This window comes from Mobula birostris, chromosome 9, assembly GCF_030028105.1.
Source record: "Mobula birostris isolate sMobBir1 chromosome 9, sMobBir1.hap1, whole genome shotgun sequence".
Classification (NCBI taxonomy): Eukaryota; Metazoa; Chordata; class Chondrichthyes; order Myliobatiformes; family Myliobatidae; genus Mobula; species Mobula birostris.
The window spans coordinates 35,423,014-35,449,486 of NC_092378.1; the positions used below are offsets into that span (position 1 = coordinate 35,423,014).

At 39.8% G+C, this 26,473-nt stretch overlaps 1 long non-coding RNA gene across 3 annotated transcripts in view; it reads left to right on the plus strand.

Annotated features, from left to right (window-relative positions):
- The window catches only part of LOC140202669 (uncharacterized), a 168,279-nt gene that overhangs the window by 15,981 nt on the left and 125,825 nt on the right, over positions 1-26,473 (plus strand). For 2 of the 3 annotated variants that reach the window (XR_011887151.1, XR_011887150.1), the window contains exon 2: positions 20,322-20,410. The exons of the other annotated variant lie outside the window; for it this stretch is intronic. This is a non-coding gene — a long non-coding RNA (uncharacterized lncRNA). The remainder of the gene's footprint in view (positions 1-20,321; positions 20,411-26,473) is intronic. 3 annotated transcript variants of the gene reach the window in all.

Below are 26,473 nucleotides of genomic sequence, written 5' to 3' on the forward strand. Positions count from 1 at the left end.
GAATTATGAAGCTGTTATCCCAGATCCCTTTGTTCTACAGCACTCCTAAGTGTCCCATCCCTCACTTTGCAAACCCAACCCCAGTTTGTTCTCCTAAAGAGTAACAACTTACACTTGGCTGCATTAAATTCCATCTGCCATTTTTCCAGCTGGTCTAGAACTGTTGCAAGTTTTGATAGCCTTCCTCGCTGCCTACTACATCCCAGTCTTGGTGTCATCTACAAATTTGCTGATCCAGTTTATGACAGTATCATTCAGATCATTGCTATAGATGACAAACAACAACAGATCCAGCACTGATCCCTGTGACACACCACTAGTCACAGGCCTCCAGTCAGAGAGGCAACCATCTCTGGCTTCTCCTGCAAAGCGATGTCTAATCCAGTTTACTATCTCATCCTGAATGCTAAGCTACTGGACCTTCTTGATTAATCTCCATGCAGCACCATGTAAAAAGCCTTGCTAAAGTAAATATAGACGGCAACCACAGCCTTGCCTTCATCAACTTTCCTGGTAATTTCCTTGATCAGTCCTATCTATTCAAATACTTATATATCCAGTACCTTAGAATACTTTCCAATAACTTGCCCACTACTGATATCAGGCTCACCAGCTATAATTTTGCAGCTTGTTTTTAGAGCTTTTCCTAAATAACAGAACAACATTAGCTATCCTCCAATCGTCCGGCACCCCATCCGTTGCTAAAGACATTTTAAATACCTTTGTTAGGACCCTTGCAGTTTCTGCACTAGCCTCCCACAAGGACTGATCCTAGGGATTTATGCATCCAAGTTTGCCTCAAGATAGCAAACACCTCCTCCTCTGTAATCTATATATGGTCCATGATCTCACTGCTGCTTTGCAACACTTCTGTAGACTCTGTGCCTGGCTCCCGCAAAAAAATCAATTTAAGATCTCCCCATCTCTTTCAGCTTCTATAGAATCTGTGTCTGTCACCCGAGTAAATACAGATGAAAAAAAACCAATTTAAGAGCTTGCCATTGTTTTCTTCTGATCTTCAAGAGGACCAATTTTGTCCCTTGCATTTCTTTTATTCTTAGTATATCTGTAGAAGCCCTTTCCACCTTATTTGTTAGAGCACCCTCGTGCTTTCTTTTAGCCTGATTTCCATTTTAAATGCTTTCTTGCATTTTTCATACTCCTCAAGTACCTTCTTGTTCCTTCCTGCCTATACCTGCCCTGCATCACCACTTTCTTCTTAACCAGAGTCTCAATATCTCTCAAAAGCCAAGGTTCTCTAAACTAGTTATCCTTGCCTAAAACGAGATGGAAAACCTGCGCAATCCGGAAAATGCAAATTTAAATGGATTTAACGCATCAGAAAGCTCGGCTAGATTAACAGATGTAGTTAGTCTTGAGGGAAAACTTCATCAAAAGAAAATCGAGCAAAGAAGTTTCTCTAGATGAAAGTGAACCAAATATAGAAGATCACACTGTTGCTTTGAGTCTCTGGCGCTGTGAGGCAGTGGCTCTATCAGATGTACCATTGTGCCACAGTTTCTTGCCCTTTGTTATTTCTGCTGAGAAAGAAATCAACTACTGTGATAGAGTGAATGGGGAGCAAGAATCCAGTAGCTGGTTGATGCTAGAAGCCTGAAAAAGTAATAAAGGAAGAAACCTGAGGATAGAAGGAAGCATTAGATGGATTAAGCAAATTAAGGTTGATTCTCTGACACTAGAAGAGGACAAATGTGATGGAACTCCCAACTTTGAATAGGGAAAAAGGACTGGCATTGGAAGGGTCTCATTTGAGTGGTGAGAAGGTAAAGTGCTTTAGAAATTCCAGTCACAAGGTAGCAATAGCTTAAAATGATAGGAAAGGGTTGGGGGCAGAGGTGACTTTTGGAAAGATGATCGAATGTGGAGAAGAGAAGATGAAGTTACGGAGAATAATATGTTGGACCCGGAGGCTGGTGGGGTATTAGGTGAGGACAAGGGGAAGCCTATTCCTAGTGGGGTGGCGGGAGGATGTTGAAGTTATGGAGAATAATGTGGAGAGAGAGCTGAATGAGTTTTCTAATTGTACGGATATTCAACTCTACTTGGGTCTGCTCCCTAGCTGCTCCAGTTCCTCCCCACAGTTTAATTGGTCATTGTAAATTGCCCCATGATCAGGCTAGGGTTAACCGGGGTTGTGGGGTTGCTGTGCCATATCGCTAAAATAAAAATAAAATTTTATTCTGACAGGAACATACAAAACTCTCTACTCTCAAAATTTCACTTTTGAAGGCCTCCTACTTCAGGTACACCTTATCCTAAAAACAACCTGTACAAATCCTTTCAGATCAGACTTGTCAGATCCTTTCTGATACCATCAAAGTTTCCCTTTCTTCAATCAGCCTGAGGACCAGACTTATCCCCTTCCATAATTATATTTAAACTAATGGCATTATGATCACTAAATGCAAAGTATTCCCCTACACAAACTTATGTCACTTGCCCTGTCTCAGTCCCTAATTGGAGATCTGGTATCACACTCTCTCTGTTTGGGACCTCTATTTATTGATAAAGAAAACTTTCCTGAACACATTTGACAAACTCTATCCTATTCAGCCCATTTACAGTATGGGAGTCTCAATCAATATGTGGAAAAGTCAAAATCTGCCCTCCCGAATTTCAGATTTTATTATTGGGCAATTAATATTCGATATTTAAAATTTTGGTTACGAGATTTGGATGTATCTTTAAATCTACAGTGGGTAAATCTTGAATGTAATTCATTACAAGGGTTTTCCTTGGGTTCAGTTTTAGGAACTTCGCTTCCTTTTACTTCTTCCAAATTGTGTAAACAAATGAATAATCCAATAGTTAAGCATACTTTATGCATATGGTTTCAATTTTGAAGATTTTTTGGGTTAAATCAATTTATTTTAGCAAGTCCTATTATATCTACTTTCCTTTTTCAACCTTCCACTATGGATCAAGCTTACTTTGATTGGAAAACCAAAGGTATAATACGTTTTCGTGATTTATTTCTGGATAATTGTTTCATGTCTTTTGATCAACTTTCTAATAAAAATAACTTACCTAGATCTCACTTTTTTAGATATCTACAGATAAGAAATTTTTTAATTACTGTTTCTCCTAATTTTCTACACCCATATTCAATGGACACTTTGGAAAAAATTTTAGATTTAAATCTCTCTCAGAAAAGCGTTGTAGCAATTATATATAATTATGAATTTATGTCCTGATGTTTCCAATAAAATTAAAGCTGACTGGGAAAGTGAACTTAACATTATTATACCGATTGAAAAATGGGAAAAAATTCTTCAATTGGTTAATTCATCCTCTATATGTGCTAAACATGTGTTGATACAGTTTAAAGTAGTGCACAGGGCTCATATGTCCAAAGATAAACTATCTTATTATTATTCTTATATTAATCCAATATGTGATAGATGTCATTGCGAGATAGCTTCTTTAACTCACATGTTTTGGTCATGTCCTTTGTTGGAAAAATATTGGAAAGACATTTTTGACATTATTTCAATGGTTTTGAATATAGACTTACAACCTCATCCAATTACTGCTATCCTTGGATTACCAATGATAGATTCAAATTATCTAACCTTTTCAGCACGTAGGATGATTGCATTTCTTACTCTAATGGCTAGAAGATCCATTTTGCTGAATTGGAAAGAGATTAACCCCCCTACGGTATTTCATTGGTTTTCACAAACTATGGTATGTTTGAATTTGGAAAAAATTAGAAGTGCGGTTTATGACCCTTCCATTAGATTTGAAAAAACTTGGAGGCCATTCATTCAGCATTTTCATTTGATGTAATTTGACCATTTCCAAACTTGTTTTATTTCTCTGTACTGTTGGTTGAGAGGAATGGAGTCGTCGACACTAAGGTTTTCTTCTTTCCCATTTTCAAGTTGTTAGTATTGCCGAAGTCTTTTAGTTTAGTTTAGTTTTTTTTTTGGGATGGGGTTTGTTTTTTTTTCTTTTTTTTCTTTTTCATGATTTTTCTTCAGTTTTTTTTTTGCTTTATACTATTCATTATTATTCTACACGATTGGGAGCTTCATCAATTTTTACTATTTGGATTTACAGTTACTCATTTTAAATGTAACAATGTATCTCCTACTGCTTGTATTTTTGTTTTGTTATGTTTTCATTCTATGAAATTAATAAAAAGATTGAAAAAGAAAGAAAGAAAAGTCAAAAATCACCTACTATCACAACCTTGTGTTTCTTGAAGCAGTTTTAGATTTCTCTACAAATTTGCTTCTCTAAATCCTGCTGACTATTGGATGCTCTTTATTTAAATCCCATTAATGTGGTTGTTCCTTTCTTATTCCTCAGTTCCACCCATGTAGTCTCAATAGACAAGCTGTCCAGCCTGTCCTGTTTGAACTTCGCTGTGACATTTTCCCGAACTAGCAATGCCACCCTCATTGAGCCCCTCTGCAGCCAATTGTCACTAATGTCTACAATGTCATAGTTCCATGCCTACAATACACCTTGCATTGAAATATACGCAACTGAGAACATTAGTCCCACCACGCTCAACCTTTTGATTCCTGACTTTGTGTGCAAGCTTAAACATCTTTCCCCGCAGCTACTCGACTATCTGCTTGGGTTCTCAACCCATACAACTTCAGTTTAAACTCCCCCGTGCAGCTCTAGCAAACCTTCCACACGGATATTAGCTCCCCCCTCAAGTTCGGATGCAAACTGTCCTACCTGTACAGCCATGAGTTAGACCATACTATCTTCCTATTTCTGACCTCACTAGCACATGGCATGGGTAGCAAACGTGAGATCACAACCTGGATATCCTGTCCTTTAACTTTGTAACTAATTCCCTGAATTCACTTTGTAGGACCTCGTCACCCCTCCTCCCCATGTGATTGACATTGACATGGATCATGACCTCTGGCTGCTCACCCTCCCACTTACGAATGCCGTGGATGCAATCTGAGATGTCCCTGACCCTGGCACTCGGAAGGCAACATGCCATCTGGGAATCTCATTCTCAACCACAGAACTTCCTGTCTGTTCCCCTAACCATTGGATTCCCTATTACTGCACTTCTTCTCCCTTCCCTTCTGAGCCACGAGCCAGACTCAGTGCCATAGACTTGACTGCTGTGGCTTTGCTCTGCTTGGTCATCCCCACCCCAACAGTATCTGAAAGAGTATACCTCTTTTTGCAGGGATAGGCCACAGTGTACTCTGCACTGGCTGTCAATCAACTTTCCCCTTCCTGACCATCACCCATTGGCCTGTTTCCTGCACCTTTGGTGTAACTACCCCCTGTATGTCCTGTTGATCAACCCATCAGCCTCCCGAACGATCCAGAGTTTATTTAGCTCCAGCTCCAATTCCTTCATATGGTCTGTGAGAAGCTGCAACCGGATGCTCTTCTTGCTGGTGTAGTCATCAGGGACGTTGGAGGTCTCCTGCAAGATGAGCATTCCATTGCCTAACTGTGAAGAGGGAGAGAGAGAGAGAGGAAGAAAAAAGGGTTATGGTTTGTAACTCCAAAACAGAAAACTAATTGAGAGAAAACCACATAGCCAGAAGATAATGCATGCTTTAGTTTTGTTTTACTTTAAGTGGGGTGTGCATTTATGACATGGGGCACTATGATGTATGCCACTTGTTGTGTTTTGCAACTCCAAAACCCTAAAACTAATTGAACGGAAAACAAGGGAGCCAGGAATGCAAGTCTAACTTTGTTTTTACTTTAAGTGAGGTGTGTATGTATGATGCAGTTGTGTGATGATTTATGCTATTTATGCACTTTTACATACAGTGTAACCCACAATAAATTAAATAGTCCCATTCAGGCTCAAAGATCTAATTGCTGTAAGAGGTTTTCCTACTCTTGTGGGATAATGTCTTTCTTGATAAGGCAGGCCACTCTGCTTGGCAGGTGAGACTTCTGGCTGTGGAAAGTCTCAGATTCTGGGACCTCCTCTGTGGTGGTTGAAGGAGTTGACTTTGAGACTGCAGGAAGTAATTCTGACATCACTGGACACCTTTTTTCTCCTTTTGCCAAGATGCTCCATCGACATTTCCATGATTAGTTGTCCTCTTGAATTCGATCTTGTAATTATACTGTCCAAGAAATGGAGCCCATCTCTGCATTCGTGCTGCTGTTGTTCGTGGAACACCCTTCTGTGGATTGAAAATGGACGCTCGTGGTTGATGATCAGTAACAAGGGTAAACTCTCCCATACAAGTACTGGTTGAAACGTTTTACACTACAAACCGGACTCACTGCCTCTCTGTCAGTCTGTGTGTAATTTTTCTCTGCAGCAGTAAGGGAACGTGATGCAAAGGTTATGGAGTATTCACTTCCGTCATTCATAACATGTGACATGACTGCACCTATACCATGAGGCAAGCTTTTCTGGATGGTGTGGATCATAATGTGTGAGTGTCTGATGTCACCATTTCATTTACCATTTTGAAAGCCACCTGACACTGCTTTGTCCATTGCCATTTCTTCCCAATCTGCATTAGTGAGTTTAAAGAGTGAGCTCAGTAGCCAGGCTTAGCAGGAACCTGTTAAAGTAACTGATAAATCCCAAAAAAGGACCAAAACTGTGACATGCCCTTTGGCCTTGGGGCACCTATCACTGCTTGAATTTTCTCAGCACACTTGCGTCAATCTTGTGCGTTGATGGTATGACCAAGGTAAGTGATGCTTAGTTTAAAGAATGCACACGTTGTGCCGTGCTCTGAGCCCATAATCTTCAGATGTTCCTTGTCATTCTTACCAGTAACAATGATGTCATCCAGGTAACACTGAGTGCCTGGGCAACTTTGCAGCACTCGGTCCATAGCTTTCTGCTAGAGTGAAGTTGCAGACGTTACTCCAAAAATAAGCCTATTATAGCAATAAAGCCCTTTGTGAGTGTTTCTAGTGAGAAACATTTTGGATTTTTCTTCCATCTCCTTCTGTAGGTTAGCCTCATCAACATCCACTTTCTTGAAGTGTTTTCCTTCAGAAAGGTTTGCAAAGATAAACTCTATTCTGGGCAGAGGGTATTGATCTATTGTCAGTTCTGGGTTGATAGTGACCTTAAATCCACCACATCCTGACAGACCCATTCTTCTAGGCTACTAGGACCACTGGCATTGTCCATGTGCTCCACGCAACCTTGGAGAGAATTTCTTCAGCCTCCATACAATCCAGCTCACAGGCTACTTTATCACAGATAGATCGCCAGTCAAGTGGTAGTTGTCTCAGTCAATCACAGCCCCACGATGCTGCCCCTCCTGTTTCTGCCACATACAAGCCCAATGTGGCTTGTTGGTTGTTGTATTTCACTGTTACGAATGTCATTCCCACAGGAGCTAGCTTTTCTCCAGTATAAGTTCTTAGTTGGATATCTGCAGGCTTCAGTTCAGTATCTTTGAAATGCCACTCAAACTCATTTTGTTTGAGTCATTGGAGCCTGTGTCCAATTCCATTTTAATTTATTTGTCATTCACTTCTGGTGTACGCCATATTGGTTGTCTATTGTTAGTTTTCACTTTGTAAATCTCAAGGCTATTCAGTCCTGTGTCACTCTCATCATCAGAATTTTCATCAACAGAATGCTCTTTTTGAAATTTCAGCTTGACTTTTTATCTTTTTCTCCCTAAATAGTCCATTTATTTTTGTCTGCCCAACCTGCTTTTCATATGTGTCCTAGTTTGTTGCATTTTCTGCAAGTTTCACTTTTAATCCTGAATTGATCTGGTGTTTGCAAGTCCCTGCCACAATGGTAACACTATTTGTTCAGATAGGCAGATTCCTGTTCAGATGTTGCAATTTTGTTCAAACTCACTTTCATTCCTGACTGTAGCTCAGTTGTGCCTCTGTCTGCTGTTTCCATTGAAACATTATTTTCAGCTGTTGTTTTAAATGTAAGTTGCACTTCAGTTAAGAGCCAGTTTTGAACCTTTTTTTGTAAGATTCCACAACTAAATGATCTTTTGGTGCATTATAAAGCCCATCACTGAACTGGCAGTGGTCAGACAATCTCTTCAATTCAGTCACGTATGCTGAAATGGACTCCCCTTCCTTTTGGTTCCACTTATGAAACCTAAAGTGTTCTGCAATCAACAATGATTTTGGTTCCAAATGTTCCTGCCTTACTTTCACCATATCAGCAATGTTCATTTCAGCTGGTTTGGTTGGAGCAGTTAAACTTATAAGAAAACTGTATGCTTTTCCACCTATTACACTCTGCAAAATCTCAGCTCGGATTGTTGACTGTTCATTATACTGACCGCCTGTATCAGTTAGGATCAATTTTAAAATACTCTTAATTGCATATAAGGCTCTGAATAATCCAGCTCCTCAATATGTCTTGGAGTGTCAATTCCCTTACATCCCAAATTGTAATCTTAGATCCACAAATACTGGTTTGCTTAGTATTCCCAGAGCTTAGTATATAAGAAATGGCGATGTGGCCTTTTCCTCTTATGCAGCAAAAATTTAGAATACTCTACCAACTGAGATAGCCGGCTAGTACTGTGGAATGTTTCAAAACACTTCTTTAAAAAAACGCTACATTTTTAATTTGGCTTATTTATAGGATTACTTAATGCTTGTAGTTCATTATATTTTATAATTTGGTATATTCAATTACATTTTATTCTTTAATGTTTGTCTTTACTCATGATTTTTAATTTTCTCTTGTATCTTTATGACAATATTAATTTATTTTTGCAATCTGTGTAAAGCACTTTGAGCTTGCATCTTAATGCATGAAAGGTGCTATATAAATAAACTTATTATTGCTATTTCCATGGATGCTGCCTGACCCAAGATCCCCCCAGCAATTTGTGTATTTTGCTTTGGATTTTCAGCATCTGCAGAATTTCTTGCATCTATGAATCATTTTTTCATTGACTATTTCATTTGCTTCAGAATACTGCTCAATTCGCTCAGTATACAAAATCCAGATATCTGTTGTGCAATCAGATGCATCTATCTGATGAAGGGTCTTGGCCCAAAACTTCAACTGTTTATTCCTTTCCATAGATGCTTCCTGACCTGCTGAGTTCCTCCAGCAGTTTGTTTGTGTTACTCTGGATTTCCAGCATCTGCAGAATCTCTCGTGTTTTTGACTCAACAGGGTAACCATTTAGCACTGAAGCATTGATTTCAACAGATGCCAATCGCTTGCCACAGTGCTGAGCTCCAGGGAAGTTTAGAATCTCCTGGCCTTTGCAGCAGTGGATTGCCTCTGCCACTGGTCATCCAGGCAGCAAAGGGATTTCTTCAGCATGCCTGGGTTCTTCAATGGTAGGAAGACTCTTAATGAGTAGGACTTTAGGAAAGAATGGGTCTCTGGCTCAATCTGTGAATCAAAGTAGGTGGGTGTATAGTCAGAGGATTGAGAGTATCGTGATAAGGCTGTGGGGGTATCTGTAGCCTTTCCTGCAGGAAAGATTATTGCTTCTTAAATTAAAACAGATCACTGTGTTGTGGTTTGAGTAACAACAAGAATTGCCTTAAAATTTCATTGTATATGCCAGAGCTACTCTCTGAACTGTGCTGTTTAAGAGTCTGTTGTACAACTTACATGGCTAAATACCTGCTATCACTATCGAACCAATGGTTGATCAGTAAAAGAAGAGAAAGAAAGAGTGGGGCCCCTAATTTTTGTATTCATTTTGTTGCAGTATCTATTTATAGTGCAAGAACATTCTGCAAATATTTTTTATTACAAGATTTCAGTTGTGAGCTTTCTGGCCTTTAAATGTATCTTAATCAAATTTGCTTTGCAAGTTTATTAGTGTAGATTGTGAAATGTTAATGCTGTTTATTTTTGTTAGTCTTTAAAATGCAGTCATTCATTTTGAAAATCTTACGTGATCTGTTTATTTCAGATATACGTTCCTCAGCTTCGTACTTCCATTTACCAAATTCTTTTAAATAAGATAGCAGTGCCTTCCCTTTCAAAGGATATCAACTTTAGCTTAATTCACCTCAAGTTTATGTATATATAAATTCTTCATTGAATCTTTCACCTTAGCTGTCACTGTCTAATGAATAAGTGAAAACTACATCTTGAGGATTAGCCACATGGTTCAGTGCACACTGATAATGGTGTGATAAGCAGGATTCATCAGGCAAGATAACCACCAAACCACTTTGGGAAGTTCAATGAGCAAAGTGAGAGGTTTCCCAACTATATGTACCTACAGAATGAAGAAATTTGTCAACAAGCGAATGATTGGGCTACTCAGTAGTTCAGAAGAAGACAAGGAGAATCAAGCATCCATCTTTGCTGAGATCACAGAAACTTTGCAAAGGCTATATCGACCAGTTGGAGAGTCAGCAAAAAATATTACATATAGAATCATGAGGGCAAATGTAGGTCTATGCAACAGAGTAAAAAGGCAAATATTATTTAAATAGTAAAAAGGGGAATCAGTGTCTTTGCACAAGAAATACACATCTTTAACAAGTAAATGAAAACATTGGTCCCTATTGCAAAGGCGGGGTGGGGACAATTGTGGAGGACTACAAGGTTGAGGAAATTTTGTAGTACCTATACAGGGCTTCAATTAGACCACATCCTTACTTTTAGTCTCCCTACTTAAGGAGGGCTTTTGCTGTCTCCAAGATTGTTTCACAAGATGGCTTCTGAGGTGAGGAGTTGTCATATGAGAAAAGATTGAGAAGAACTGACTTATACTCAGTGAAATTTTGAACTATGAGGAATGAATCTCATGGAGACAACTAAGATTCTTTAAGGCTTGATTGGTTAAATGCTGTGAAGTTGTTTTCCTCTCTTGGAAGACTCCATACCAGATGGTGATGCAACCAATCAGAGTGGTCTCCTCTGTATCTCTGGAAAAATTTGTTAAAATCTTTGATGAATCTCCTCAAAATACAAATGAAATAGAGCCACGTCATAATTGCATTAATATGTTGGACCCAGGCTAAATCGTTAGAAATGTTGACACCCAGGAACTTGAAGCTGATCACCTATTCCTCTGTGGACTCCTCACTGAGAACTGGTGAGTTTTCCCTACTTTCCCTTCCTGAAGTTTATAATCAATTCCTGGTCTTACTGATGCTGAGTGCAAGATTGCCATTGCGACACCAATCAACCACCTGATCTATCTCACTCCTGTATGCCTCCTCATCACCATCTGAGAATCTGCTAGCAACAATTGTGTCAATGGTGAATTTATAGATGGCATAAGAGATTGCCTAGCCACGCAGTCCTGAGTTTAGAAAGAGAGAAGAGCTTCAGGCTAAGCACACATTCTTGAGGTGCATCTGTGTCTTTTGCATCTTTAAGCAAGGAGGAGATGTTATTTCAATCTGCACTGATTGTGGTCTTCTGATGAAGAAATCAAGAATCCAGAGGGAGGTACAGAGGACCAGGTTTTGAAGCTTATTTATCAGAACTGAAAGAATGATGGCATTGATCACTGAGCTATAATCAATAAAGAAGTAGCCTGTCTTAGGTACTGCTGTTAACCAGATGATCCAAGGCTGAGTGAAGAGCTAGTGAGATTGCATCCACAGTGTAGACCTGTTCTAGCGGAAGGCAAATTGCAGCTAGTCCAGATCTTTGCTTGGGTAGGAGTTAATTGTAGCCTTGACCAACCTCTCAAAGCAATTCATCACAGTAGATATGAGTGTTACTGGACTATAGTTATTGAGGCAACTCACTCTGCTCTTCATAGAGACCAACATGATGTCCTTTAGAAGCCAATGGGAACCTTTGACTGCAGCAGTGAGACTAAATATGTTCTTGAACATTCAGCCAGTTGTTTGGCACAGGTTTTCAGTACTCTGCCAGGTACACCTTCGCAGCCTGAAGTCTTACGAGGGTTCACCCTCTTGAAAGATATTCAGACATTGGCCACTGAGACATATATCACATGGTCACTAGATGGTGCATTGATTCACACAGGTATAGTTTTATTCTCCCTTTCAAAGCATGCATTGAAACTCAACTTTTAGCTCTGAAAGAGGTGAGTGTTTGACCTCTTGCAGTTGTGATTAGGTGGCTGGTCCGGTTAAATTTCTGGCCAATAGTGAACACATATACCCCCATTCCCCGGTTTGTCATTGGTCAAATGCAATGCTATTGTAGTATATAGTGTCACTGTGAAACTTAGGTGACTTTGTGAACAATGATTGTTGTTTGAAATTTTATGCTGCTCTGGAATGGAACTGTTTTGTCCTCAGTTGTTCTCATTTATTTTATCTAACTGATGATTACTTTCCTATAGTGGGAAATAGATAATGTTTCAGTCTTCAGGTCAAACTAGATTAGAGGTGAAGGAACAAGTAAACCTGCATGTTCTCAGATATGGTTCAATCTTTGCTTTAAATTCAGATATTTTGACATTTATTTCCATCATGAAGTTTTCTGTTTGCATTGATGAGAAAAATTACAAACGTTATTGTAAAACTGTAATGCTGTGATAACTCCTTCCCAGTTTTGGTTACACTGTACTGCATCCATGGGGAGATGGGCTGGGTGTAACTAAGGTATGAGATGTTTACAAACGTAATTTCTATTGTAAATCAGAATCCAGAAATTTATGATTGAGACCATTGATAGAGAGCATGTGGATGAATGCTTTTAATATCAAGTATTGATTATTATAAAGCAACACACATAAAAATTTCTGGTGAATGCAGCAGGCCAGGCAGCATCTATAGGAAGAAGTACAGTCGACATTTTGGGCCGAGACCCTTCGTCAGGACTAACTGAAAGAAGAGATAGTAAGAGATTTGAAAGTGGGAGGGGGAGGGGGAGATCTGAAATGATAGGAGAAGACAGGAGGGGGAGGGATGGAGCTAAGAGCTGGAAAGTTGATTGGCAAAACAGGTATGAGAGGATCATGGGACAGACAGGAGGCCTGGGGAGAAAGAAAGGGGGAGGGGAGAAGCCCAGAGGATGGGCAAGGAGTATAGTGAGAGGGACAGAGGGAGAAAAAGGAGAGAGAGAAAAATATATATAATAATAAAAGATAAATAACGGATGGGGTACGAAGGGGAGGTGGGGCATTAACAGAAGTTAGAGAAGTCGATGTTCATGCCATCTGGTTGGAGGCTACCCAGACAGAATATAAGGTGTTGTTCCTCCAACCTGAGTGTGGCTTCATCTTGTCAGTAGAGGAAGCCGTGGATAGACATATCAGAATGGGAATGGGACGTGGAATTAAAATGTGTGGCCACTGGGAGATCCTGCTTTCTCTGCTTGATAATGTGACACTAAAACAATAACAGCAGAATATAGTTACTACAGACAGGAACTGAATTTACATTAGATTACCAGACATCCCACCTCTCCCAGAAGTTCTGGGAGTCTCCCGCATATTAATAGTGGCTCCCTATGCCCGCAAATTATATACAATATCACGGAAATCAATTTTTTTGAGAGTGAGAGAGAGAGAAAGCAAGAGAGAGCATGAGAGCGACCACGAGCGAAAGCAAGCGAGAGCGCGCGAGTGACCACGAGAGAGAGAGTGCGCCATGGCAGAGTGTTCCAAAAAAAGAAAATATAAAAAGTACGTCACCCCAGACTACCCTAAAGTGTACCCCTGCCTAATAGGGGTCAAAATTAATGACAGAGTTGCTTGCTGCACTGTTTGCAACAGTGACTTTTCTATTGCCCATGGTGGGTTAAGGCTGTAAAAGCCCTGTTGAGGTGAGTTTAATAGGTGTCATTCGTTCATTAGTATAGCTAACGTTATTTAAGCTAGCTGGCTAGCTGCTAAGGAGCTACTCTATTGCAGACATCCCACCTCTCCCGGAAGTTCCGGGAGTCTCCCGCAAATTGATGGTGCTAACTCCCTGAAATGAGTTTTACACAGCGCCAGAAGCATGGCGACACTTGCGAGCTGTCCCCAGCACATCCTAGGACTGTTTTGGTCATTTTACTAACAACGCATTTCACTGTATGCTTCAATGTTTCAATGTACATGTGACAAAGCTAATCATTCATCATTACCTTGCCATGGAAATAATTTAGTCTTGTTCATTTTGTTAAAATTACTGTTTCTTGTGGTAATGAGTACCTTTATACATAGTGCAGAAACCTGTTGTCATCTTTGATAACTGCTATTCCTGTGAAAGAACTTGTAACCTAATTTCTCAAATATTTCATTGTTTCAGAGGGAGTAATGAACTTTTTACACTCTTGCTTTCATATTTCAATCCTGGTGTTGTCCTGTTAGCTGACAGTTATATGGTTGTACCTGCACAGTCAACTGTTCACTACAGCAACATTTTATATCTACTTTCTACTTAAATAAACGCTTAAAATCTTCAAAGGATTCAAAGTACATTTATTATCAAAATATGCATGTTGTATACAATCTTGAGATTTGTCTCCTCCACAGACAACCATGTAACAAAGAAAACCACGGAACCCATTCAAAGAAAAAATATCACCCCCCCACAACAAATTGTACAAACAGCAACTAGAATATCAACCCTCCTGTGCAAAAAACAAATCGTGTAAACAGCAACAAGAACATCAAACCCCCACATAAAAAATTGTGCAAACGGCACCGAAAACATCAACCCCCCCCACAGAAAACAAATCAAACAAATGGCAACATGAACATCACCCCCACAATGAAAAAACAAACCGCGCAAACAGCAACAAGAAAGAACAAGCGAAAACACAGAATTGAAAGAGTCCATACTCAGTTTCGCTCAGTGTTCATTATCTGCAGGCTGATCTGAATCAAAGTTGCCCGAAATAGCAACAGAAAAAGAAGCGACCAGGAACTACAGTCCAATCTACAAACAGCTGACCCAGAACTTCAGTACCATCCTGTGACAGCATCGAGGGAGAGAGACACCATCACACTCAGACACCTTCCTCTGACAGCCATAAGCAGGAGACTGGTAGACAGCGTTGAACTAAGACTTGTCTTCCGCACTCGTCTAGATGTTTTCAATCTTCCTTGACACTTTAATCAGCGAGATCAGTGAGAAATGGAGTCAACCATGGGCTCACACCCTTTCTCTAAGCTTCTTGACCTCGAATCACTTGCCTCCCTGAACCTTCTCGGAGACAGAAAAGTGCCAGATCGCTCAACTGGCCTGAAAACACACCATCAAACTGTAGGTCACAGGCTCCAACAGTACCAGAACCACATTTAAAAGAAACGGTCCTGTGGACCATCTGGGAATGTCGTCTGTGGTAGCGTTGTTTGCTGGTGCCATCTTCTTTCAGAGAGAATCTTGTTTACTTTAAATAAAATTATTTTTGATGAACTAACACTTACATTTGCACATAGTGCTCAAAGATGGTAAAAAGATGTTACCATCTTTGACAACAGTTATTGCTGTGGAAATCCTTGCAAATTAATTTTGCAAAACATTGTTTCACAGAGGATATACAGTAGAAATTCCTTTGTGCTCTTGTTTTCATATTTTGATCGTAAATGTTGTTCTGCCAGCAGACAGCAGACAGTTAATTGGTTGTATATACACATTAAGCTGTTCATCCTAGCAACCTTTTACATTGCATTTGCTATTCTAATAAATGCTTAAAATGGACGTTTTAATGATTGTTCCAAATAGAATGACTTGATATAATTAACCTTGGAGGGGGGTTAGTTGCAGTGGATGGGAAATGTTTTAAATAAACTAATTTGTGTACAATTGTTCTTACCCATAAACTCATTGTTAATGCTTCATGTTATTCTTTAAAAATATTTAAAGTAACTGACAGTCAATCCTGAAACAATTTGGCATATATTAAGATTTTACTGAATGGAAAAGATTCAATAAAATTCAACTCATTTGGAATCCTTACAATAAGGCTCATTTGCATATGGTTGAGACTGCTGTTTGTGCATTTTTAAATTGAAGTTTTTTTTTGTTTTCAGCCACAAATGGCGGATATTTACATAAAACAAGGAATCCTTTGTATTCTGTTGTGTTTTAGAAACATTTAACAAGTCAGACTGGGTTTTTATTGATCTTCTGCAGACCAAAATGGCTATATACAGTTTAACTTCTGCAGGCCTAAGCATCAGTTAAGGCTTGAGGACAGTGGGGAATGTTTTGTGCAAAGGATGTTAAGTTAAAGCCCAGGCCAGACAAAGTTTGAAATAATTATACAAGCTTTCCTTCAGTTTTCTACTTTGTGAGTTCAGGTTGGGAGGTAGAATTGTCCAAATATCCAGCCGACTCTGTCTGGAATAAAGCCATTGCAGAACAATGAACCTGTTTGTAATTGCTTGCACTGTGGCTATAAATTATTAGGTTCTTTAATTATATATTTAAAAGCCATTATAACCAGAAGGCCACCATTTCCTAAAACAAAAGAAGTGCTCAGCTAGAAATACTCTAGCGTTAGTGTCAATTTCAGTATGTTAAATGACTACAGGTAAATCCTTAAACACTTCTGTGTATTGGAAACCCTGTATTTACTAGAGAAAGATTCTGGCTAACTGCTGATAAGAGTTTGAACAGTCAAAATTAGCCACCGCCAGAACATATATTTTTGGTACTTTCAAATGCATGCAAACATAGATATGATATGGATGTAATCTAGGTTTTGAGGAAAAGGGACAAAGGAAGAGTTTTATATACAATAATACAGAACATCTGTGTGTCATTCATCATTAATGAACCAACAACACAAAATTCAGTCTCATTGAGTCTGTTTTCAGACAGCTTGAATAATTGCTTCAGGTCATTTCAGTAATTTCAAGCTGCAAACTGTTCACCTGTGTGCAATATGACAGAACTTCCACTGCTATCTGCCTTTATTCAAAAGCTTATTTTGTGACAGCCATTTTTGTATGTAAATATCAATGAAGAAATACTTCTCTACCATTGGCATAAATGAACTACTAAGTTGCCGAGGAGAATCTAGGAGTCTCTCCTGGTCCCTCAGCATCAGCTCTATAGTCAGGGAAGCACAGCAGTGTCAATACTTCCTGAGGAGATTGAGGTGAGCGAGGTCTGTCGCCCCCCACCCCCGCTCCCATTCTAACCAGTTTTTTACAAGAGTACCATTGAGAGTGCCCTGATCAGCTGCATCACCATCTGGTACGGGAATTGTATGGCGTCTGACGGGAAGACCCTATCAAGTATTGCAAGTACTGCTGAGAAAATCATCAGGGTCTCTCTTCCACCCATCTGAGACATTTATCAGGAGTTCTGCATACGCAGGGCACTTAGCATTGTCAGTGATCCCTCCCATCCATCTGACAATCTCTTTTGACACGCTACCATCAGGCAGGAGGTACCGTAGCATTAGGAATGGCTGTTAAGATGGGAAACAATTTTTTTCTCATGCCCCAAGGCTACTGAATTCCCTGCCTCCACCCAGGATCTCATCAGTTACGAAGCACCAGTAGCATTATACTGTTTACTTTTTGACTTGTGTCGTAAGTGCACCTTATATTGTCAATTTTTTGGAATATATTTTATTATTTGTTAATTTATTTGTGGTCATATTACTTTGTGTTGTGCGTGAGATACACAATAAAGTACGTGTATCTGGTTCCAGAGGAACATCGTTTCGTTTGGTGGTATACAGTAGAATCGAGAAACTTGATCTTGATGAGAGGTATAGTGAGTGCACAAAACTGAAGTTCACACATGTATTAGTACATCTTATAAAATGCTAATCATAATGTATCAAAAGAAAGTAAATTGTGTACTGGGGAAGAGAGAGCTTAGTAACAACGTTAATGTGTGACATTAATACACAACATTAATTTTGTCACTAGGCAGTGATCACTGTATCATTTAAATTGATTTAGTTGTTGGCCAGTTCTACTAAATATTTGAATGTATTTGATTTTTTTAACTTCTATTTTGCAAGCAATTTTAGAAACTTTGAATCTTAAAGCTCATACTGATTTATATCTTAGAAAAGGTTACCATATGAAAGTTGGAAGGAGGAGAATTTAGAGATACACAGAATTACAGAAGTAAAGTTATTTACACTCTTATTTGTTTCTGTCAATGGTATACTCAGTGGCCATTGTATTGGGTACGTTCATGGTCTTCTGCTGCTGCAGCCCATCCACTTCAAGGTTCAAAGTGTTTTGCATTCAGAGATACTCTTCTGCAAACTACTGTTGTAAAGTGTGGTTATTTGAGTTACTGTCACCTTACTGTCAGCTTGAACCAGTCTGACCATTCTCCCCTGACTGCTCCCATTAACAAGGTGTTTTCACCCACAGAACTGCCGCTCACTGGATGCTTTTTGTTTTTTTCACCATTCTCTGTAAACTCCGGAAAATTTTGTGCATGAAAATCCCAAGAGATTAGCAGATTCTGAGATACTCAAACCACACTGTCTGGCACCAACAATTATTCTACCGTCAAAGTCACTTAGATAATATTTCTTCCCCATTCTGATATTTAGTCTGAACCTTTTGACCAAGTCTGCTTGTTTTTATGCATTGAGTTGCTGCCATATTAGATATTGGTTGATAAGATATTTGTAATAATGAACAGGTGTTCCTACTAAAGTGGCCTCTGAGTCTATGTAAGTCAGCACAACCATTGGGTGATTTCTTTTATCCAGTCTTCAGATAATTGTGTGTACGGTATCTGATTGATGCCATTCTCAGTACTCAGTGCATTAGTGTGGGTTAGGGTTAGGGTTGGGGTGAATGGGAAGGGATCCTCTGAACTAAAGGTCAGCACAACATCGTGGGCCATAGGGCCTATACTGTGCAATAATGTTCTATGTTCTAACAAACTTCATTCTATCCCATTGCAACTGAACAAAGTCAACAACTGCTCAATAAAATCATAGGCATTAAATTAAAATAATCTTTTTGAACAACTGTTTTTGGCTATACTGAACTCAGACTTTAAAAAAAATAGGAAGCACAGATCAGATTTGAGTTCAGTCAGCTTGGATGACAATAGGTATTTCATACTTGACATTAACTCGGATTTAGGGATGAAAAATGTCAAAACTACAAAATCATTGTCTGGTTTTCAGACTGATTAGTCTGATATATTGCAAGACTCATTTAACAATTTTATAGGAAAATGGTGCCCAATAATGTTGATTAAATGTATTTGTATAGATAATAGTATATTAATTTTATTTTGGATGAAGTCTGTCACTCAGATTTTCCCCATGCTATCTCTCTTTTGCCTGTAATAACATATTGCATAATCATTGCCAGCATCCTGATCCTGGAATCAGCAGTGATTGACCTTTGGTTGGCATCCTTGCTAAGGTCCTACACTCAGAATAAAATGAAAATTATTAAAAAAATTAATTATAAAAAAATACAATAGAATACAAATAATTCATGACAGATGAGACTAAAGTAGCATACATTTGTGCCATCATTTGTCCTTCTCCAAATGTTCAGCAATGATGCACAAATGCTTTTTGTATACTAACTTTTAAATATCAAATGAACTATAGTGCAGGAAGAAGCAAAAATCAATCTTTTGACCACAACATAGCAACCAAAACAAGGCTTCTTTTATTTCAATCATCTTCTGTGCTACTTTACTCTCTAGTTACAGTATTTGTTCTTTATTATGCATAATGCTTGGTTTCTGTGAACAAAGAAATGAAGAAAGAAATTATATTTATGTAATTGGACAACACAGAAGTAATGGCTTTTAAAGCAATGACAATAAATAATATGAGGGTGAATCATAGGGTGACACCCCAAAAGAAAGTAATCCTGTTAAATTCAGGACTGTCAAATAAGTACCTCAGAATTAGAGTGAGAATTAGATTTATTATCACTGACATATGTCATGAAATTTATTATTTTGTGGCAGCAGCGAGTGTAAGGCATAAAATTACTATAAATAGTGCAAAAGATGAATAACAAGGTAGTGCAGCCTCTTGCAATATTGTGCATTGGAAGCTCCGAACCATACTGTGATGCAATAGTCAGAACACTCTCTACCATATGTCTACAGAAATATGTAAGGATCCTTGGTGGCATACTAAATTTCTTCGAAGGCTTAATGAACTAGATCCACTGGTATGCCTTGTTCTTGTGTTGGATCCAGGATACTGTAGATCCTCTGAGATATTGATCTCAGGACATTGAAGCTACTCACCCTTCCCACCATTGATGCCTCAATAAGGACTACTCCACGTTCTCCCAATTTCACCTTCCTGAAGTCTACAATCAATTAAAATTTGAACCCCAAAATAGGTTGAGACTGAATTGTGATGTCATTGCATTGTAGTGGACCCTGCTTAACTTGAACTTAAAATAGCTTAAGTAGGCTAAAGCATACATAGGTTCATGATATAATTGAGAAATTACAGAAACAGAAAAAAGGAAGATTTTAGAGACCCTACACAACTTTTAATATTTTGCTTCCCCTTTTAGGATTTCCCTGAGGTATAACCTGAAGAATATGTTTGAGCTAAGAGAAGTTTTCAGATTTTGCACAACCAGTTTCAATCTTCAAATGTGGGGTAAGAATGGCCAGTGGCAAAGTTCATAGTACAGTTTTACTCTTTTCTTCTTGTTGCAGAAAAATGTGGGGTGATTAACTGCAAGTCATCAGCAGCCAACCAGAAAAGGTCTCCTTTATTCCTACCCTTTGCCTCCTGCCAGTCAGCCAGTCTTCTATCCACGCTAGTATACTTCAACGTCCTTTTGAAAATCCAAATAAACAACATCCACTGATACTCCTTTGTCTGTCCTGTATGTTATTTCCTCATTGAATTCCAACAGATTTGTTAAAGAAGTTTTCTCCTTAAAATCATGCTGACTTTGGCTTATTTGATCATGTGCGTCCAAGCATTCTGAAACCTCATTCTTAATAATGGACTCCAAAACATTACCAACCACTGATGTCAGGCTAACTGGCCTATAATTTCTTCTCTTTCACCTCTCTCCCTAATTAAAGAGTGCAATGACATTTGCAATTTTCCAGTATTCCAGAACCATTACAGAATCTAGTGATTCTTGAAAGATCACTACTAATGCCTCCCCAAACTCTTCAGCTACCTCTTTCAGAACCTTAGGGTGTAACTATTCAGGTCCAGCTAACTTACCTATCTTTAACCTTTCAGCTTCCTAAGCACCTTCTCCTCAGTAATACCAATGACACTCACTTCTGCCGCTGACACTCTTGAATTTCTGGCATACTGATGGTGTTTTTCACAGTGAACAGTGATGCAAAATACTTATTCAGTTCATCTGCCATTTCTTTGTCCCCATTACTACCTCTCCAGCATCACTTGTTTCATTATCTTATTTTCTTCAACTAAGATCAAAGATGCTGTTATCAAAAATAGAAAATGATTTTGTCTGTAGAGTCAAGCTACTAGGACTTGATGTTTCAATCCCTATAGTAAGTTGGCACTCTCGATGTTTGCGGTGGGCTTGGAGTGGTGACAAGGAGGAAGGGTAGGTGGGCACCCTCCTTCTTTGACATTTCGTTGATAAGCCCACGACGTCTCCAGAGAGCTCAATGGTGCTACCTGGCGTCCCAGATACACCCCCACTGTTCCATACCCTCCTGTCTTCATCTTGCAGCCCAGTTGTTGTCTTTTCTTTTAATCCAAATCCAATTGCTGCTTTCTTCTAGTATAGGTTCTCACTTCTGCCTCCTTAATGTTTGTTAAAGCACTGGAAATTTACAGTGGGTTTTAAACACCTTGAACAGAAACATTACTATCAGTGGTGGTGACACTTTTCTTTAAAATAATCAGATATTTTAATATATTTGAAAATACTTTATTGTTGCCTAACAATTGATACTAGAACGTACAATCATCACAGCGATATTTGATTCTGCGCTTCCCACTCCCTGGATTACAAATATTAAATATTAAAAATAGTAAAAATTAGTAAATACTAAAAATTTAAATTATGAATCATAAATAGAAAGTAGAAAAATGGAAAGTAAGGTAGTGCAAAAAAAACCGAGAGGCAGGTCCGGATATTTGGAGGGTACGGCCCAGATCCGGGTCAGGATCCGTTCAGCAGTCTTATCACAGTTGGAAAGAAGCTGTTTCCAAATCTGGCCATACGAGTCAGAATTCTTCCTAAACAGGAATTTCTAACTAATATGTTCTGTCTTTAAGCCATTACTATGAATGTCATTGCACGCTAATGAGTCAACAACATAATAGTTAGCATATACAGATGAATGCAAGCTTTTACCCATCACTGTAATGAATACAAGGGTGAATCTTATTTTGAAATACAAGGGCACTGAAACTACATGTTGTACATTACATCTTATGATATCATATAAATGCAAATGTAAAAATTTCCTTATTGTCAGCATCCTCTCCATGAAGAAATACATTAGTTCATAAATATTAGGTACTAGGAATTAGGTGTTGTTCTGGAAAATTACAAATTTCAGGGTTGCATGTTGTAAAGTGCAGTATTCCAGCCCCTTTTTAGATGCATATGGGATATTGGAAGCCAACAGTTGCTCACTCAATTCAGTCAATGTTTAGATAATTCTTGGAACATGAACACTACCAACATTTGGAATTGTCATCTGACATCATTATTTACTGCTAGGTAGTATGGCCGTAATCTGAAATTCACAACCAGTGACTAACAGACTCAATGGTAGTTGATAATACATTCACAGAATTACTTAGATACTTATTCACACCATCCAACCTTCAATTCACAGCACATTCACCTCCAGCATCCAGCACATGTCCTGTAATCACTTTGCCTGTAATTCAATCAAAGCTAGTTTTAGTATATTGCTGTTCACTGACGTCTGTCGAAATGCTCTATATATTTTAATAATACTTATAAGATGTGACATTTTTGTCATTTTTGATAGTTTCTACTATAACAGTTATCAAATATAGAAATTGCTTTATGATATATAAAATTGATGATTAACAAAAATACCATTGTTGCTCAAAGCAGATGAGAGAAATAATTGCACTTGAGAAGTCATACACTTTTTGTGGGTCTCTTTCTTTTTTTAACTTATGTATTAGTTTAAGACTGGTATTTTTGTTATTTCTCCTTTATAATAACAGACTAATTTTTCTTAGCCACATAATCTCAGAAGACCCCTGCAGGTCACCATTTTTTGCTATAGATTACAAAATGGGGTAGTACTGTGGTTATTGAACAGTTACTGGTATGTCTTGCTGCCTGTCCCTGTATGAAAAGCTACCTTTAGACTCTACAAAATGCCTTCGGGCTGGTATAGGACAGCATTAAATTTTTTTTAAAGCAATAAAACAAAGGTCCTGATTTCCAATACCCTTTTCATTCAAAGGGAATGAAAATAAATTCTGATTTATCTGGTAGCAGTAGCATCAAACTAAAGATTTGAAACCTTACGAGAAAGGTAGAAATTCCACAGTCTGGAGGGCCTGGTAAAGAATGGCTAGATTCAGAAGCCTAATGATAGGAATGTGGTGGAAATGGGAGAATTTGTTGCTGCTGCCTAGAATATTCTTAATAAACTGTGTTATGCTGGGCTTCATGTTATCACAGGAGATTTCAGTGGTCTTTCATTGAAGCTTGAAATCCAGTACTGACCTGAAAAAAAAAGATTAAAATAGTTTCTGAGGTGTAGTTAAGTAGATTCTAAACATCTTACTATTTTCTGTTGATTACAAAGGAAACCTTAAATGGCTGTAAATCTCTGTGCCACTATCAGGGAGGATGAGTGTAGCTGGACATTGTGGTTCAGGAGGCAGTCACACACTGAGATTAAGTAATTCATATTCAGTCTGTTGTCAAGGGTGTGACCATGAGTGAGACAGGTAGGGGGTTTCAAGAGGTAGTGCTGCAGGAGCCTCAGACCTTGAGCTTGGACAACAGGTCTGAGATAATTGCTATCTATGTAGATGATGAGGGAGCTCTAGGAAGAATGAGCAGCTTTATTGTGGTACTATGGTTCAGGGAGCCATTCAAGAGCAGGGTGAGAAGAGAAATGTAGTTGTAATTGGATAGTCTGGCGTATAGATACAGTTCTCTGGTGCAAGGATTGAGCGTTCCAAAGGTTGTGTTGCTTGCCTGGTGCCTGGGTTCAGGACATTTCATTAGACCTCAGATTCAGATTAATTTATTTATCACATGTACGTAATACCATTCAGTGAAGTGTGTCAGTTGCACTAATAACCAACACAATCTAATGATGTGCTGGGGCTAGACTCACATACTGCCACACATTCCAGTGCCAACAAAGCATGCCCACAATATTTAGCATAACACAAGCAACAACAGAACCACTGCAGCAAACCAACAACAGCAAAACTAGAACAACAGGAATTCTGCAGATGCTGGAAATTCAAGCAACACACATCAAAGTTGCTGGTGAACGCAGCAGGCCAGGCAGCATCTCTAGGAAGAGGTACAGTCGACGTTTCAGGCTGAGACCCTTCGTCAGGACTAACTGAAGGAAGAGTTAGTAAGAGATTTGAAAGTGGGAGGGGGAGGGAGAGATCCAAAATGATAGGGGAAGACAGGAGGGGGAGGGATGGAGCCAAGAGCTGGACAGGTGATTGGCAAAGGGGATACGAGAGGATCATGGGACAGGAGGTCTGGGGAGAAAGACAGGGGGGTGGGAACCCAGAGGATGGGCAAGGGGTATAGTCAGAGGGACAGAGGGAGAAAAAGGAGAGAGAGAGAAAGAATGTGTGTATATAAATAAATAACGGATGGGGTACGAGGGGGAGGTGGGGCATTAGCGGAAGTTAGAGAAGTCAATGTTCATGCCATCAGGTTGGAGGCTACCCAGACGGAATATAATGTGCTGTTCCTCCAACCTGAGTGTGGCTTCATCTTTACAGTAGAGGAGGATGTGGATAGACATGTCAGAATGGGAATGGGATGTGGAATTAAAATGTGTGGCCACTGGGAGATCCTGCTTTCTCTGGTGGACAGAGCGTTGGTGTTCAGCAAAGCGGTCTTCCAGTCTGTGTCAGGTCTCGCCAATATATAGAAAGCCACATCGGGAGCACTGGATGCAGTATATCACCCCAGCCGACTCACAGGTGAAGTGTCACCTCACCTGGAAGGACTGTCTGGGGCCCTGAATGGTGGTAAGGGAGGAAGTGTAAGGGCATGTGTAGCACTTATTCTGCTTACAAGGATAAGTGCCAGGAAGGAGATCAGTGGGGAGGGATTGGGGGGGACGAGTGGACAAGGGAGTCGCGTAGGGAGCGATCCCTGCGGAAAGCAGAGGGGGGGGGAGGGAAAGATGTGCTTAGTGGTGGGATCCCGTTGGAGGTGGCGGAAGTTACGGAGGATAATATGTTGAACCCGGAGGCTGGTGGGGTGGTAGGTGAGGACCAGGGGAACCCTATTACTAGTGGGGTGGCGGGAGGATGGAGTGAGAGCATATGTGTGTGAAATGGGGGAGATGCGTTTGAGAGCAGAGTTGATGGTGGCAACACCTTATATTCCGTCTGGGTAGCCTCCAACCTGATGGCATGAACATTGACTTCCCTAACTTCCGCTAATGCCCCACCACCCCCTCGTACCCCATCCATTATTTATTTTTATACACACATTCTTTCCCTCACTCTCCTTTTTCTCCCTCTGTCCCTCTGACTATACCCCTTGCCCATCCTCTGGGTTCCCCCCACCTTGTCTTTCTCCCCGGGCCTCCTGTCCCATGATCCTCTCATATCCCCTTTGCCAATCACCTTCCCGGCTCCTGGCTCCAACCCTCCCCCTCCTGTCTTCCCCTATCATTTTGGATCTCCCCCTCCCCCTCCCACTTTCAAAGCTCTCACTAACTCTTCCTTCAGTTAGTCCTGACGAAGGGTCTCGACCTGAAACGTCGACTGTACCTCTTCCTAGAGATGCTGCCTGGCCTGCTGCGTTCACCAGCAACTTTGATGTGTGCTACAGCAAAACTAGACCCTTTCCTCCCTCCCTGTCACCCACTCACACACACCCACCCACTCACACACAGACTCACCAGCTTCAGTCTTTGGCATTTGGGCTTTGATCTTCGATTTTGACCCCAGGGCTTGCTGATGATTGGGCCCTGAACTCCCAACCTAGTAGGTCATCCGTCCTCATGGCACTTGCCTGCATGGATTCCCGATCCTGAGATCTGTTGACCTGAGATGACTCCGCTGACCCTGGTGGAGGGGTCGCCAGACCTTGTCCACACTTTCCTTTGCTTACAGCACTTGCCAACCTGACATATGGCAGCTAGGGACTGAATTAAAAAGCAGAACCAGAAAGGTAATAACATTTGGATTGCTAACCAAGCAACATGCAAGTTGGCACAGGTCAGTAATAATAGAGTTAAATGCATGGCTCAAAGATTGATGTGGGAGGAGCGGGTTTGAATTTGTTGGACATTGGCTGTAGTATTGGGGAAGGAGGAAACTGTTGCAGTGTGATGGGCCCAGCTAAATCCTGCTGGGACCAGGGTAAGGATAAGAATCAGGCCTGTTATCACTGATAAATGCAATTAAATTTGTTGTTGATCCCATATTTCCTGGCAAATTGCATCGTTGGGGCTGTGAATTCGGCTTTAACATAAATAGTGGGGGTTGGGGGGAGGTAGTGGTGGG